The 16818-nt window shown below is 42.5% G+C and overlaps 1 protein-coding gene across 1 annotated transcript in view; it reads right to left on the bottom strand.

The window, feature by feature from the left end:
* Positions 1-16485, bottom strand: part of LOC115172591 (calcium permeable stress-gated cation channel 1) — a 37843-nt gene extending 21358 nt beyond the window's left edge. The window contains exons 1-2 of the mRNA XM_029730166.1: positions 15997-16485; positions 15665-15800 (exon numbers count right to left, since the gene is read on the bottom strand). The gene's annotated coding sequence lies outside the window, so the exon portion shown is untranslated. The remainder of the gene's footprint in view (positions 1-15664; positions 15801-15996) is intronic.
* Between the last annotated feature and the right edge of the window lie 333 nt (positions 16486-16818).

Raw genomic sequence — 16818 nt, 5'->3', positions numbered from 1 at the left:
GTCATCATACCGAAGCTCATTATTGTTCCTCTCTCAGAGAAAACTAAGCCGTAAATCAAACATTCTGGTTATAGTTGATGTTAAAAACTAGGATAGGTTTAACGTGTGCCTCCGCTATTTTTCACCCCATCAACAGTCAATCGTGGCATTTATGAATGGTGAAACACCCACCGAGTGGTTATCAAGCTGTAATGATATTCCCTGGTCTTGTCAGCAGGCCATGGCAGAGTGATGCCAGCCCTAGTATCACAAGCGTGTGGCTTTCACCATGAGCTGAGTATGACGAAGTCATGAAGGTCTATTAAAAAGCCATGCATGGCCTCTATAAAGCCGTGTGAACGCAGCGCAGCAGTGGACTGGAGCGCCATGTGGAGATAACGAGCGGCCGTCAATCTTCACTGGCCCACAGACAGACAGGAAGTGGACAGGTCACATAGCCTGGCTGCTGTGAACAATTGAGTGGGGTAGCCTACAGATACAGCTTCATTCTCAGCAGAAAGACGTGTTAAAGAACCGCAAATCAGGAGATGAACCGTTTGACCACAGGAGCAAAAAAATATTGATTAGAGTATGCACAACACTGCTTCCAATACATGAGGTGATGTACACTAAACCGGTATTGTAAAAATGAAGCAATTCATGATACTACGTAGCTTAGAGGCTTTTCACTGTGTACTCAACTGATCCATGAGCAGCTTGCTGAGGTAGAGTTTATTGACGGCATCTGTGGATTTCCCTGGGTATGGATGAGAACACGGATAAGCACATCACTCACGCCGCTGTGGCCTCGGTCAGGGTCTGAGCAAGCTAACTGCAGCTACGTACACTCCCAAGCTCTCTGACCAATCAATACAAGACCATCTCTTAGCTCTACAGTATTTCTATATACTTTTCACTCTACAAATGGCCACAGTAAAGTCAACATCATCATCTGAGCCCCATCTGAACCTTGCTGTAGTGCAAACTCATACTTAGACATGAGTAGGAGACATGTTTAACAAGGTTATGCTTTCATTTTAAGGTTCCTCAGCCCTTGAGTCAGTTATTTGCTGCAGTAAAAAAGGCAGCCAAAACTGCAGACAGAGCAAGAAAACGCTATTAGGCATCCAAACATGAATGGAAAACACTTATGTGATTTGACTGTGTCAATGACATCACTTCCTGTGAATCTAGGGCACTTTACAGTATGTGATGTCAGAGTACACCATGGGGCGCTCGCTGTGCAGATGGAGAGCTGGAGCAACAAGCAGATATTTCCTGCAAGCGTCAGCGGGCGAGCTGATGAACTGCTAGCAGATGCAAAAATCAGACTGGGACATGGCTACATGAATGAGATTTGAAAATTACATTAAAAGCTATAAAACCACTAGGCATATACTTCACACTGGGCGCACTCATGTAGAGAGCTATCTGTGAAGAGACTGGTTTCAGAACATTGTGCAGCATCTGCCTTCCGCCCAGAGCATCTGGGTTTCACTGAGGACAACACTGGGAGAGAAGTTCCCATGGATACAGGACCAAATCAGACCCAACACGGTGTCTCTGAGGAGATGCGTTTGTACACTAGTGATCGAGTTTGCCCTCCTCACTGTCCCAGCATGCCATATTCATTATCTGTTAAATGAGTGTTCACTTCCAATAAGAGTCCCAACCACTTAACTACAGTACAGCCGTGCACAGTAAAAAATAAGCTTACTACAGACTTGAAGCAAAAGCGCTCTTCCAACAAGCAATACTACCAGAGACACAGTAATGTGATATCAGAAAGGGCTATCCAACAATGAACACTGCTGTTTATGCAAACACAAACAAGATGATGGAATAACACAAAAGCCCCACTGTGGCCCAACCTATCAGTAACCAAAAGCACAAGAGAGACTTGCATGGCATGTATTAAAATGATATTTTCTATTACTTTAGATTATAATGGTGATGCTCTATCATACTAGTTATAGATGAAATGATAAGGATAGAGAGGCTGGTGAATATTACAGAAATTAAATATAACCAATAAGCATTCACTAAAAGACAGCAATGTGACTACATCACTTGGTGAGCAAGTGTAGACCACAAAACGGAACACCCATGCACAGGGAGAGATATACAATACACAGGGAAACAGCCCGGCAATCTAAGGTAGAGTTACTCACTCTCCAACAAATAAGAGCGTAACATGCTGTAGTTCAGAAAGATCTGCATCGGCTCACTGAGACGTTCCTCCCCTTCCCCCATAGCCACTTCTTGCTAGCTATAGCACCCCCCCTCCCCTCAGAGGTCTGGATCCTGCTCCTGATGTGAAGTGTGACTCCTCTACTGTACTGTACAGAAGATCCACACTGCAGGGCAGGATGCTGTGGGCTACCCAGTGTCAGGTCATGGGGCACTACAACCAACTTCAGTCTCAAGCAATGCGACTCAGCAGAATACGCTACACTGTTTTGTACAGTACTACACCCCACCCCTCAAAGTCTCTCTATTTCTCTCTCACACTCACACACAAACTCACTCACTCACGTATGCACACACGTTTCCTCACAAACAAACACCCACACACTCACTTATGATTTCCACCTTCAAAATGGCAGCCTGGTTTAAAAAAAAGGCAATCAAGTCAAAATGTACAAACACTTTCCTAAAAGTCCTTCCGATTCTGTTGCCTGCTGTGGGAATATTAGAGCCTTGGGTGTTCTGATCGTTCCTCTGATCCTCACTCCTGAATAAGAACAATGAGCCAATGCAGCAGATTACAATCTGGATTTTGGCTCTGGCTCTTAAAGTGCCTCTCTCCCATGACTGGCTGGCAGGCAGTACTAGGAACAGAGGCTCCACTGGCCAGATCATCAAACAGTGGATGGGCAAAGAGCTGATCCTGAAACTTCAGTTTAAGGCGAGGAGGCAATTTAATGAAGAGCAATGCTAGCTCAGACCGGCTAATCTGCTCAATGCACCAGAAAAACAGCAGAAGTGGATGTGTGTGTGTGTGTGTGTGCATGCATAGGCACGCACGCTCGCTCGCTCGACTGAGGTTTTGCTGCCATGATGCTCAGAAAAATACTTTATACAAACAAACCATGAAAAGGTCAATCTGGGTAACACTAAACCTGCAATGCAAACAGTTCAATGGGTCTGCTTCTACCCATTATTCACAACCAGGTCAGTCAAATCATTCTCTGAAAACCATTATCTGCATCTCTGACCCACAGCTGTGTCATCCCAATTAGAGTACCCCTTCAATAGGTTATTGTGAAACACAATCAAGCCAGCAAACAGCACATTATGTTACAAAGGCCAACTGAGGTAGGCCTAGTCCATGTTTGTACCTCAGGATACTGATTGAAAGCAATTTTCAGTTGGAGTGGGTGTAATCATGGCTGGTTTTCTGATCAATGTTTCTGCCAGTGCATGAGAGGAACACACTAATGGTTACATACACACAATGATGCGAATATTTAGGTTAATATAATAGTTTGTTTAAAACGTTTACATGCTTTGTAATAAGTACAATTTCCCTAATAATCTTGTCTACTGATGGGACTTTTGATAAATGCAGAAATTTGCCAATCAAAATAAACATTCTACCACAGTGACCATGTTATTTTTGAGATGCTATTTGATTGTGGTTGGAAACAATTTATAAGACGAATACTTTCAGTCGCGCATGAGAGGGAAGCTTGCGCCATCCGGTGCTGGCACATGTGCAGATCAAATACACAACTGGAACACCGATTAAGCTGTATATATATGTCCTAATAAATGGAAACATTGCTAAAAAAACAAAAAAAACAACAGATAAGATAAGCAGAGTAAGGTGTTTACATGACTAATGCCACACTCGGCCTTCTGCAATAATCAGTTTAATATCGAATTATTAGTAGGCATGCCATCAATCTGATTCAATCATTAAATGAAGTATAACAAGGAGCAGAGAGTGATGTTGAAGAATTCTCACAAAGCAGCCAACGTTTCTGAGGTTCTGAGGTTCTGAGGTGTGCTCAATCAATATTCCTCTTATAAGTAAGGCACTGATATACAGTGGGAGTTATGAACAGGCATATCGCACTTCTAAAGAGATAAACAAAAATATAGCTGCACATGACAGTGATGACAATGACAAATGCTGTACATGTTGCAAAGGGTCAGCCCATGGGTAACAACAGTGCTGAAACATTTTGGCGGCAGATCAAAGACATACTGCGCCAAAGAATAAACTAATTCTCCTCACCTGACTCCATGCAGTTTCTGACATTGCCTACCGTATTAAATGCAGATTAAAACAAATAAAGAGACAAGGATTCATGGACAGTAAAACCTTCTGTCAGACCTGCTTCAGTGAGCAGATGTCACCAGGGGAAGAGAGTCCTGTCATGGCAGAGAAATTAAACATAAAGAATGTGTAAACTCAAATTGACTCAACCACCTTCGTCACCTCGACAACTGTCTGTCACTCTGGGATAAAAGGACCCTCTCCGAGGGCTTGCAATTAGCATAAATAAAACAATAGCAGGTCCAGAGATGCTGTGCCGTCTCGCCCTGCCACTGTTTGTTTGTGTTGGGGGGAGTTGTTTCCTTTTCCTGGAAAAGACTACAGCTGGGAAAAGAGAGATATATATATATATATATATATATATATATATATATATATACACATACATACACACACACACACACACACCTCCCATTCTCATGGTCGATAAGCTACAATCACTGAGGTGAAGTCAAAATGGGATGAGTCTTTGGTGCCATGAATACACTAGAATTAATAAAAAGACAACGATGAGGAATGTTCAGAATTTGGTTTTAAACCTCAATTTAAGATTCTGATAAATTGCCTCAGCATTTTCTATCATGTAAAAAAAGCCCTTCAAATAGCCACTCTTAAAAAGCCCCTCTCAATTCACTGTATTTCTAGTCCATTGAACTATCAACCAGCCAGTAACACCCTGCTGACATGAAAGCAGGGCATGCCGTCAGACCATAGGACTCACCACTCCCATCCTCCCCACAGGCTACAGAAATGTTCCGAAGCCCCCTAATTGAAATGAAAGAGTGATTTTGAAGCACACACCAAGACTTCTGGGGGTGGTTTCTGACATTGCTCCCTTTTCACAGGTCAGAGTAAAGCCCTCCGATAATCCTCTCAAATTAAAGAATTGAGATGAGTGAATATTGCCATATCAAAGCAATGGAGCAGCAGAGCTCTGATAACAGAAGGATGTGATATACCATGACCAGCATCACACAGCTAGTGATAAAGACTGAATCTAGCCCTAATAGCTCCTATTATGTTAATGGTCATTAGTTATGCAATTTAATTTAAAGCCATAAGACTAGGCAAAAAGCTGTTATAAAGCTAGTTTTTATGTCAGGTTTATTTCTGTATCACAGTTGGTTTAGGCCTGAGCAGTTCTGGTTGTCTGCAGACCACAGGCTACTGAGGAACGTCCATCTGTCCATAGAGACAGGGGGAAGACGGGGAGTCCTTAAGAGTCCCAGCCTGGAGGAGGCGACTAAAGTGGGGGGGGGCTTTATCCTTATTTACTACCTTCTCACTCGTTCTCTCATACACAAATGCACACACACTCAGAATGGCTGCTGAACAGACTTTTCTAGCCAAGGCAGCCTCTTACTGAAGGCTGGGTGATCCATAACGTGACTGGGGTGATGACTGCACACACTGGCCTTGCTCAAACTGAACACCTGTTTCCTGTTTGCACTGAACATGCTCAGTAGGCTCCCTAAGGAGCACTGTCACTGTGTGTATACCCAGCCTGCTGTATAGACTATGCTATTGATATTATGGCCAGGCTGGCAGTTTAAGTAGCTCTCATTTTGTAGGCTACAAAGGAAGATCATTCACGCTACTATAAAAACTAGAGGCTACTTATATAAACATCTAGATATACTGTCTTAGATTGGAATAAGAAACAGTGGCGATACAACCTCATAACACATTTCTGTTGAGAGTTCTGTTCCTAGTCAGTGATGTCTAAATCAAATCTGCCAGACATCAAGAGATTATGATCAAACAAATGACATTTAAAAAAAGGGCACTTGCAAACAATCTCATTAATGTTTTTAAATCAACACAACTCACATATCACCCATGTAAACAGGTAGACAGATTAATTACATGGATGAAGCCAATTAGAGGCACTGAGTAAAACCCACAAATCACAGGCTTCTCTCCGAGTCCCACAGTTCAGAACTAGACCAGGCCCCAATATGAGGCCTAAACCAGTCTAAGGCAGAGGGGTCAGTCCAATACAGACAGCATAACCCTGGGCAGTAGGGAGTCATGGATTGGGAGTTATGGGACCTGTGAGAGGGTAATATAAGTATCATTCTAAAGGCAAATGCGAGGTAGATACATGACACTGTTGGTACATGTCTATGGGGAAAAGGGATATATTTGATGTGAGAGGAAGTTTGAGTAAAAATAGGGGATTTACGAGAAAAACAAAATTTCTGGTTTGTAGGCTTATACTATAGGTGTTTGTACCTCCCCTCTGTCAGTAATCATTCTAACTGTGAGTTGGAAGGAGTCCCTGAGGACCCACGATGAATAGTATGGATGCACCGATATTACTTTTTCGGCCGATACCAATATCCAATATTTTCCTTGCCAAAAAACAAAACCGATATTAAACATTTTACGCATTCTAGTACAGTTAAATAGTTAACACACAGTGGTCTAAGGCACTGCATCCCAGTGCAAGAGGCATCACTACAGTCCCTGGTTTGAATCCAGGCTGTATCACATCAGGCCGTGATTGGGAGTACCATAAGGTAGCGCACAATTGGCCCAGCATCTGTTCACGTCTGCTGCAGACGCAGTTGATTAGCTTATCTCTCGAGTCAATTGTTCGAATGGCACTAGGAGTGTGTTCATGTTTCCAAGTTTCAAACATGTTCTCAAATGCCATTGAAATGGCAGCAGCGGTATGAGAACTAGCACATTCATGAGCATGCAATACGGCTTTCCTCAGTACGAAATCCTCGTCGACCCACTGTGCAGTCAGACTCAGCATGCTCATGGGGCTGACATTGCTGGTCCAAATGTCAGTCGTGAAGCTAATAGCAGTGACACCCATAGCAAGTAGCTCATAGATGTACGTTTCAACAATACTGTGTAAATCAATTAGGGCAACATCTGAAAAATAGTGTGTACCGGGGCTTGACCAGTTGGCGAAAACCAACATCATCCACAACAGAGGAAGGTTGATTGTCAAGGGCAATGAATTCCATTATCTCGGATTTCGCCTTTGAGTTTTCTCGCTGAAATTTTCTTACTCTTTCAAATGACTGCTCGACTTGAACTTGTTAAGTTGTTGGAAGTGTGCACTTAGTATTTGTCTGCTTTTATTCTGTGTAGCACTGTATTTTTCATGGCGTCATTACGTCATCTACTTACATTAGGTATGCACGTCAGTTTTGACATCGCCGTTAAACTAGACATCGGGCCGATGCCGATCTTGGCATTTTTAGCTAATATCAGCCGATTCCAATATGCTCACCGATATATTGTGCATTCCTATTGAATAGCATGAAACGTTACAGGGAAGCTATATGGTAATTACAGTTGCACATTTTGGGGAATATTCAGGAGGTGGAACCTTTCCATGGGAATTAACAGGAATATGCAAATTAATATTAATACCATTTAAATTTAGATTTTTTTTTCATTTGATATATATACACCATATATGGAGACGGAAACATAAACCTTTTACCTTATCATAAGTAGACATAATTGCAAATTATTAAATCCTTCCAATAGAAAAATGTTTTTAGTTACAAATTGAACTTTAATTAAATGAGTTGACTCTTGAACAACAAATGGGAATATTGAATGATCCCAATGACCCATCGCATCTCCCAGAAATGTTTCCAACATACATGATAGTCTAGAAACTAAAGCTTTGGTTGTCTTCCTCTCAGGCTTCCATGTGTTCTCCCTGGACCTCCTCCTCAATGTCCACCTCTTGAATATCAGATGCTAAGGCCTCATCTTCACTGTCACTTTCCAACCTTGTTGAGGATGGCTCGTTGTCAGGCTAAAAAAGCCTCAAATTTGCCCGGATGGCCACCAATTTTTCAACCCTTGTATTGGTCAGCCTGTTGCGTGCTTTGGTGTATGTGTGTGTTCCCAAACAAGGACCAGTTGCGCTCTGAGGTAGCTGATGTTGGTGGGATTTGGAGGATGATTGAGGCAACAGGGGAAAGAACCTCAGATCCACAAAGTCCCTTCCACCAGATGGCTGATGAGATATGCTGGCACGACTGCCATATTGCATCTCCATCCCAAAGCCCTTGCTTGGAAGTGTACTTCGCCAGACTGCCAAGAACCTTTCCCTCATCCAGGCCAAGGTGGCGAGACACGGTAGTGATGACACCATAGGTCTTGTTGATCTCTGCACCAGACAGGATGCTCTTACCAGCATACTTGGGGTCCAACATGTACGCTGCGGCGTGTATAGGCTTCAAGCAGAAGTCTTCACACCTTTTTATGTATTTCAGAACTGCAGTTTCCTCTGCTTGGAGCAACAGTGAAGTGGGCAGGGCAGTACGGATTTCTTCTCTTACATCTGCAAGCAGAGTCTGAACATCAGATAGTGCCATCCTGTCTCCCTCAATCCGTGCAATGGCTACTGCTATAGGTTTCAGGAGTTTCAGGCTGCTTATCACTCTCTCCCAAAATACATCATCCAGGAGGATCCTCTTGATGGGGCTGTCCATATCGGCAGACTGTGATATGGCCATTTCTTGGAGAGACTCCCTCCCCTCCAGGAGACTGTCAAACATGATGACAACACCACCCCAACAGGTGTTGCTGGGCAGCTTCAATGTGGTGCTCTTATTCTTCTCACTTTGCTTGGTGAGGTAGATTGCTGCTATAACTTGATAACCCTTAACATACCTAACCATTTCCTTGGCTCTCTTGTAGTGTATCCATTGTTTTCAGTGCCATGTCCTTGAGGAGCAGATTCAATGCATGAGCAGCACAGCCAGCGGGTGTGATGTCAGGGTAGGACTCCTCCACTTTACATCAAGCAGCCTTCATGTTCGCAGCACTGTCTGTCACCAGTGCAAATACCTTCTGTGGTCTAAGGTCATTGATGACTGCCTTCAGCTCATCTGCAATGTAGAGACCGGTGTGTCTGTTTTCTCTTGTGTCTGTGCTCTTGTAGAACACTGGTTGAGGGGTAGAGATGTAGTTAATTATTCCTTGCCCACGAACATTCGACCACCCATCAGAGATGATTGCAATACAGTCGGCTATCTCTATGATTTGCTTGACTTTCACTTGAACTCTGTTGAACTCTGCATCCAGCAAATGAGTAGATAAAGCATGTCTGGTTGGAGGGGTGTATGCTGGGCGAAGAACATTCAGAAATCTCTTCCAATACACATTGCCTGTGAGCATCAGAGGTGAACCAGTTGCATACACAGCTCGAGCAAGACATTCATCAGCATTTCTCTGACTACGTTCCTCCATTGAGTCAAAAAAACTTTGATTCCAGGAGGACCATGAGCTGTTGCTATTGATAAGGTGTCTGATTCATCATTTTCACCTCGAATAGAAGTAGAGGGACTTTTGTCAGAGGTTGCTTGTTGTGAGCGCTGAGGGAACTTTATGCACTTGGCCAGATGATTCTGCATCTTTGTTGCATTCTTCACATATGATTTGGCACAGTATATGCAAATGTACACAGCTTTTCCTTCTACATTAGCTGCAGTGAAATGTCTCCACACATCAGATAGCGCCCGTGGCATTTTCCTGTAAAAGATTAGAAAAAAAAATTGTAAAAAAATAACAAATACAATTCCATGTACAGATAAATAGTTAAGCAGTTAGATTAAACAATTCCTTTGTAAGATAAATGTTTTAAAATTAAACATGTATGGAAACAGTTGAATTAACATTCCTCAGTTAGCAGGCTCAAGCAAGCTAAATCCCACATGGTAGCAAAAACAAACTAGCAGAAATTGTTAACAAGTTAGAAATGATTTAAACTCTTTGCTGTAGGCTACTATTTACTAGTTAACAAAAATAATGCATGTCATATAAAATATATTCACCCCACCCAGTAAAATAATCAAAACTTACCAGAAAGCATGTAGTCCTTGGCTCAGACAGTGTAGTAGTGTGGGCTCAATAGCATCTCATTAGTGTGCAAGATCTTGAGAATCAGCTGTAAATATGATGGAAGAATGCACTGCGTATGCAGAGGGTTGCAATTCCATTGAATTGGGGATAGTTAAACCAAAATATGCTACAAGACCTAGAATTGCTTTATGTGTATCCCACAAAAAGGTTTCACTGTTATAACTTTTTTGATGAATTGAAGCAAAATTTCCAGGCTTAACTTCCCATGGAAAATCTCTGGAACAATTCAGGGAATTTTCCTGTAAAGTTTCGACCCTTTGCAACCCTAACGGTGATACAAAAAAAAAAAAAAAAAAACCACCACACACACACATATATATATATATATATATATATATATAAATAAAAAAATGGGAGCAGAGGTGGACGTTTCACAATCTAAAAGCAGCAATATCACACGATGTTTGAAAAATATTTGATTTCCACAGATTAAATAGGTAATGGGGGAGGGTTTGCGCGCTTTCAAAATATGACTGGAAGAGACGAGTCACAGTAATAAACACAACAACAACAAAAAAAAGTCCCTTTTTCAGGACCCTGTCTTTCAAAGATAAGATAACTTCACAGATCTTCATTGTAAAGGGTTTAAACACTGTTTCCCATGCTTGTTCAATGAGCCATAAACAATTAATGAACACGCACCTGTGGAAAGGTCTTTAAGACACAAACATCTTACAGACGGTAGGCAATTAAGGTCACAGTTATGAAAACTTAGGACACTAAAGAAGCCTTTCTACTGACTCTGAAAAACACCAAAATAAAGGATGCCCAGGGTCCCTGCTCATCTGCGTGAACATGCCTTAGGCATGCTGCAAGGAGGCATGAGGACTACAGATTTGGCCAGTGCAATAAATTGTAATGTCTGTTCTGTGAGATGCCTAAGACAGCACTATAGGGAGACAAGACGGACAGCTCATCGTCCTCGCAGTGGCAGACCACGTGTAACACCTGCACAGGATCGGTACATCCGAACACCACACCGTCGCTGGACCAGACAGGACTGGCAAAAGTGCTCTTCACTGATGACTCGTGGTTTTGTCTCACCAGGGGTGATGTCAGATTTTTATTTATTTCACCTTTATTTAACCAGGTAGGCAAGTTGAGAACAAGTTCTCATTTACAATTGCGACCTGGCCAAGATAAAGCAAAGCAGTTCGACAACATACAACAACACAGAGTTACACATGGAGTAAACAACATACAGTCAATAATACAGTAGAAAAAAATAAGACTATATACAATGTGAGCAAATGATGTGAGATAAGGGAGGTAAAGGCAAAAAAATGCCATGGTGGCAAAGTAAATAAAGTATATCAAGAAAAACACTGGAATGGTAGATTTGTAGTTTGAAGAAAGTTCAAAGTTCAAATCTAAATAATATGGTGCAAAGGAGCAAAATAAATAAAATAAATAAATACAGTAGGGGAAGAGGTAGTAGTTTGGGCTAAATTATAGATGGGCTATGTACAGGTGCAGTGATCTGTGAGCTGCTCTGACAGCTGGTGCTTAAAGCTAGTGAGGGAGATAAGTGTTTCCAGTTTCAGAGATTTTTGTAGTTCGTTCCAGTCATTGGCTGCAGAGAACTGGAAGGAGAGACGACCAAAGGAGGAGTTGGCTTTAGGGGTGACCAGAGAGATATACCTGCTGGAGCGCGTGCTACAGGTGGGTGCTGCTATGGTGACCAGTGAGCGGAGATAAGGGGGGACTTTACCTAGCAGGGTCTTGTAGATGACCTGGAGCCAATGTGTTTGGCGACGATTATGAAGTGAAGGCCAGCCAACGAGAGCATACAGGTCGCAGTGGTGGGTTGTATATGGGGCTTTGGCGACAAAACGGATGGCACTGTGATAGACTGCATCCAGCTTGTTGAGTAGGGTATTGGAGGCTAATTTGTAAATGACATCGCCGAAGTCGAGGATTGGTAGGATGGTCAGTTTTACAAGGGTATGTTTGGCAGCATGAGTGAAGGATGCTTTGTTGCGAAATAGGAAGCCAATTCTAGATTTCACTTTGGATTGTAGATGATTGATGTGAGTCTGGAAGGAGAGTTTACAGTCTAACCAGACACCTAGGTATTTGTAGTTGTCCACAAATTCTAAGTTTGAACCGTCCAGAGAAGTTATGCTGGATGGGCGGGCAGGTGCAGGCAGCGATCGGTTGAAGAGCATTTGCGTTTATCGTCAAAGGAATTAGCGTTACACCAAGGCCTGTACTCTGGAGCGGGATCGAATTGGAGGTGGAGGTTCCATCATGGTCTGGGGCGGTGTGTCATTGGACTGAGCTTGTTGTCATTAAAGGCTATCTCAACACTGTGTGTTACAGGGAAGACATCCTCCTCCCTCATGTGGTACCCTTCCTGCAGGCTCATCCTGACATGACCCTCCCGTATGACAATGCCACCAGCCATTCTGCTTGTTCTGTGCGTGATTTCCTGTAAGACAGGAATGTCAGTGTTCTGCCATGGCCAGCGAAGAGTCTGGATCTCAATCCCATTGAGCACGTCTGGGGCCTGTTGGATCGGAGGGTGAGGGCTAGGGCCATTCCCCCCAGAAATGTCCGGGAACTTGCAGGTGCCTTGGTGGAAGAGTGGGGTAACATCTCACAGCAAGAACTGGCAAATCTGATGCAGTCCATGAGGGGAAGTACTGCAGTACTTAACGCAGCTGGTGGCCACACCAGATACTGACTGTTACTTTTGACCCCCCCTTTGTTCAGGGACACATTATTCCATGTATGTTAGTCACATGTCTGTGGAACTTGTTCAGTTTATGTCTCAGTTGTTGAATCTTATGTTCATACAAATATTTACACATGTTAAGTTCACTGAAAATAAACAATTGACAGTGAGAGGATGTTTATTTTTTTTCTGAGTTTACATCTCAGCATCTCACATTTGATGCATTCTAGTACACCCGGTTTCTCTCTATATATAGGCCTATATACAGTGCATTCGGAAAGTATTCAGACCGCTTCACTTTTTCCACATTTTGAAAGTTACAGCCTTATTCTAAAATGGATGAAATTGTCCCCCCCCCCCCCCCCCCCCCAATCAAGCTACACACAATACCCCACATACACAATACCCCAAAATACTGCTTTTTATAAGTTCTTGCTAATTTATTACAAATAAACTGAAATATCACATTTACATAAGTATTCAGACCCTTTACTCAGTACTTTGTTGAAGCACCTTTGTCAGCGATTACAGCCTCGAGTCTTCCTTGGGTATGACGCTACAAGCCTGGCACACCTGTATTTGGGGAGTTTCTCACATTCTTCTCTGCAGATTCTCTCAAGCTCTGTCAGGCTGGATAGGGAGCATTGCTGCACAGCTATTTTCAGGTCTCTCCAGAGATGTTTGTTTGGGTTCAAGTCTGGGCTCTGACTGGGCCACTCAAGGACTTGTCCCGAAGCCACTCCTGCGTTGTCTTGGCTGTGTGCTTAGGGTAGTTGTCCTGTTGGAAGGTGAACCTTGGTCCCAGTCTGAGGTACTGAGTGCTCTGGAGCAGGTTGTCATCAAGGATCTCTGTACTTATCTCCGTTCATCTTTCCCTCGATCCTGACTAGTCTCCCAGTCTCTGATGCTGCCACCATCATGCTTCACCGTAGGGATGGTGCCAGGTTTCCTCCAGACGTGACGCTTGGCATTCAGGCCAAAGAGTTCGATCCTGTTTCTCATGGTCAGAGTCCTTTAGGTGCCTTTTGGCAAACTCCAAGCGGGCTGTCATGTGCCTTTAACTGAGGATGGGTTTTCGTCTGGCCACTCTACTATAAATGCCTGATTGGTGGAGTGCTGCAGAAATGTCTGTCTCCACAGAGGAACTCTAGAGCTCTGTCAGAGTGACCATCGGGTTCTTGGTCACCTCTCTGAGCAAGGCCCTTCTCCCCTGATTACTCAGTTTGGCCGGGTGGCCAGCTCAAGGAAGAGCCTATGTGGTTCCAAACTTCTTTCATTTAAGAATGATGGAGGCCACTGTGTTCTTGGGGACATTCAATGCTGCAAACATTTTTTGGTACCCTTCCCCCAGATCTGTGCCTCGACACAACCATTTCTTGGAGCTCTACGGACAATTCCTTCAACCTCATGGCTTGGTTTCTGCTCTGACGTGCACTGTCAACTGTGGGACTTTATAGACAGGTGTGTGCCTTTCCAAATCATGTCCAATCAATTGAATTTACCACAGGTGGACTCCAATCAAGTTGTAGAAACATCTCAAGGATGGTCAATGGAAACAGAATGCACCTGAGCGCAATTTCAAGTCTCATAGCAAAGGGTCTGAATACTTATGTAAATAAAGTATCTGTTTTCATTTTTATTACATTTGCAAACATTTCTAAAAACCTGTTTTTGCTTTGTCATTATGGGGCATTGTGTGTAGATTGAGGATTTATTTTTAAATCCACTTTAGAATAAGGCTGTAACGTAACAAAATGTGGAAAAAGTCAAGGAGTCAGAATACTTTCCGAATGCAGGGGTTGGCAGGTAGCCTAGTGGTTAGCGCATTGGGCCAGTACCTGAAAGGTTGCTAGATCGAATCCCTGAGCTGACAAGGTTGAAATCTGTTGTTCTGCCCCTGAACAAGGCAGTTTGCAATGACTAGTTTGCAATGACTAGGCTGTCATTGCAAACTTGACTAGTTAAATAAAACTTGACTTGCCTAGTTAAATAAAAATAATTGTAAATTAAGAAAGGGGCCAATAATGGCTTCTCAATGCCTCGTGTGTAACTGCAAGCATAAAATCATTTAAGGTGGAGTAGCAATTAGCATGTTGCTTTGGGGGTTTGAGTTTACATCCCACTGGTGATTGCAGTAACACACTGATATGGCAATCTAATCTAAACCACATTTATCAGACATCTTAGAAGAAGAAGCTGATGTAACCGTTACTGGTTTTATTTAATTAGGTTATAGCCTTCAACCTAAATGTATTCAAAGTGAGCCGAGAGTAACAGGCTGTGCATGGGCACTAATCAACACAATGCCGGCGACGATTTAGTGAGGGGTGTGTCTGTCAGTGGTGTAAATCTCTGCAATGTACCTTCAGTGTCGCACTAACCGACTGAATCCTGCACAATATTACATTATCCTGATCTACAGACACGCATCATAACTAAATAGGTCCTTTATGAAAGAAAAAAAAGAGTTGTTTCCAAACAGACCGAGAGACTACAACAAGTTCTTCAAATGAACCGATAGCCTACATATTGATTGATGTCTTCGTCAATTCTCCAGTGCTGCACATCAAACCTTTTAGGGAAATGTGGATTATCCTGGCATGCATGAGGAGACAGGGTTTTCGATTTTCCCTGTGATTCCGTTGGTTTTATTAGCTGTTCACTGCTGTAGGCTACTATCAGGCTACAATCAAAACAGTAAATCCGCCCACTTTTTTAAAGCTGTATAACTTAACCAAAACCAGCCACCGCTCGCCAAATAGAATTAGATTGCACAAAAGCAAAAATTGACTTAAACGCCCAATGAATATGTGGCTTACCTCTCAAATGCTCCTTATCGCTAGCGTCCGGTCGGGATGGATGGATGGATGCTGCATTGCTGCTACTCATTTTGCATCAGTTCCAATAAACAAGAGCAGGAACTCCCACCTGCTCAGGGGTTGGCTAACGAGCCGCCTGTAAATTAGACACCAGTCCAAGATAAGGGAACAAACGTGGTTTAGCATAGACAATTGACCATATGTTATTGTTTTGACTGCATTTCTATATTGAGTATTATTATTATTTATTTATCCTTTATTTAACTAGGCAAGTCAGTTAAGAACACATTCTTATTTACAGTAGGAACAGTGGGTTAACGACAGATTCTTACCTTGTCAGCGCGGGGATTCGATCTAGCAAACTTTCGGTTTAACCACTAGGCTACATGCCGCCCCGTTATAGGCTATGATCTGATCTTGATCGGCTATGACAGTTCACTTTTTTCACACTTAATACGAAATTGTGCAATGGCGGGTCTATTAGCCTACACATGTTTTAATTTGATATATGACATTGAGCTGTGATTAAGAAGTCGGTTTTAATTAATATGGAGCAATATCATATTCGTGTAGCCTATCATTGTAAGCTAAAGCTACTGTCTGTATGTATGTTTGGAAAGTTGAAGTTTTACAAGTAGATGCATCTGTTAATGCTTAGACCACTGCCACACCCAGGGAGTTTGAAGAAGCATCATCGCCACCTGTTGGAGAATAATTTTGACAAACATGCGCTTTGCGACTTGTGCAGACAAAAAACTATGTGTAGCCTGGAGAAGATGGCAAGGGCTAGAAGGGATACAACTTTTGTCAAACTAAATAAAATCAAATTGTATTTGTCACATGCGCCGAATACAACAGGCGTAGTAGACCTTACCGTGAAATGCTTACTTACAAGCCCTTAACCAACAATTGCAGTTCAATAAATAGAGTTAAGAAAATATTTACTAAATAAACTAAAGTATTTTTTTTTTAAATAAAATCTAAAAGTAACAAGAAAAGTACATAACAACAGCGAGGCTATATACAGGGTCAATGTGTCGAGTCAATGTGCGGGGGTACAGGTTAGTCGAGGTCATTTGTAAAGTGACTATGGATAGATAGAAAGGGAAAGTTCACCCTGGCTCTACCACTGCATATATATAGCCATTACTACA

The sequence above is a fragment of the Salmo trutta genome, chromosome 33 (assembly GCF_901001165.1).
Source record: "Salmo trutta chromosome 33, fSalTru1.1, whole genome shotgun sequence".
Lineage (NCBI taxonomy): Eukaryota > Metazoa > Chordata > Actinopteri > Salmoniformes > Salmonidae > Salmo > Salmo trutta.
This window is presented reverse-complemented; position numbering and strand designations above follow the sequence as displayed.